This window comes from Chrysochloris asiatica, unplaced genomic scaffold (genome assembly GCF_000296735.1).
Source record: "Chrysochloris asiatica unplaced genomic scaffold, ChrAsi1.0 scaffold00005, whole genome shotgun sequence".
NCBI classification, from domain to species: Eukaryota; Metazoa; Chordata; class Mammalia; order Afrosoricida; family Chrysochloridae; genus Chrysochloris; species Chrysochloris asiatica.
In genome coordinates, this window is record NW_006408523.1 from 17094320 (window position 1) to 17095767 (window position 1448).

Sequence of the window (1448 nt, forward strand, 5' to 3'; positions counted from 1 at the left end):
TATGGACAACATTGCAAAGAACGAGTATTCCAGAACACTTAATTGTGTTCATGAAGAACCTACACAAGGGACAGTTGTTTGAACAGAACAAAGGGACACTGAATAGTTTTTAAAATTAGGAAATGTGTGCAGCAGGGTTGTATTATTTCACAATATTTATTTCATCCTTATGCTGAGAACCTGGATTATATGGAAAAGAATGTGACATCAGGATTGGAGGAAGACTTATTAACAACCTGCCCTATGCAATTGATACAATCTTGCTTGCTGAAAGTGAAAAGAATTAAAAATACTTACTGATGAAGATCAAAGACCACAACCTTCATTATGGTTTGCACTTCAATGTAAAGAAAACAAAAATCCTCATCACTCGACCAATAAACAACATTCTTATCAATGGAGAAAAGATTAGAGTTGTCAAAGACTTCATTTTGCTTGGGTCATCTATCAGCATTCATGGAAGCAGTAGTCAAAAAACCAAACAATATGTTGTGTTAGTCAAATCTGCTGCCCAAGACCTCTTTAAAGTGTTTGAGATCGCTTTATGTGCCTGACACAAGTGATGGTATTTTCAATATATGCATATGAAAGTTGGACATTGAATAAGGAAGACTGTATAAGAGTTGATGCATTTGAGTCATAGTGTTGGAGGAAAATATTAAAAGTACCATAGACTGACAGAGGTAAAAAAAAAATCTGTGTGGGGGAAAGCACAGCTAGAATGCGCCTTAAAACCAGATGGCCAGATTTCATCTCCCATACTTTGGACATATTATCAGGAGGGATCAGTCCCTGGAAAAGGATATCAAGCCTGGTAAAGTAGAGTCAGCAAAAACAAAGAAGACCCACCAGTGAGCTGGAAGTGTACCTACACTCCATACTGGAAGATGGGCAGGCTTTGGAAATGCCTGAGAAGGAATTCAGAAAAAGATTACAAAATATATCAAAACACTATACAATGGAGTTGAGAAAAATAAGGAAGAGGTCAGGAAAGCACTACAGGAACAATCAAATAAGAGATACGGCATTGGAAACAATTCAAAACCTACAGAAAGAGGTCCAAGTGGTTAATAACAGAATATCAGGAATGGACAATACACTGAAAGGGTAAAGGAGTAGAATTGAAGAGAGAGAAGCCAGAACTAGTGATCTAGAAGATAAATCTCTCAACACTACTAAAATAGAAGAGCAAGCACAAAAAAGGATTAAAAAATCTGAAGAAGAACTAAGATTCATGTTGGACAACATGAAGAGGAATAACTTAAGAATGATTTAAGAATTATCAGCATTCCGGGACAGGAAGAATCACACAAGTCCACAGAGGAGATAGTTGAAGAGCTTCTGAAACAAAAATCTGGAAAAGCAAATAGATAAGCATTCAAGAAGCTCAATGAACCCCAGGATAGAGACCCTAAATGACAATCACCAAGACATATAATAATCAAGCT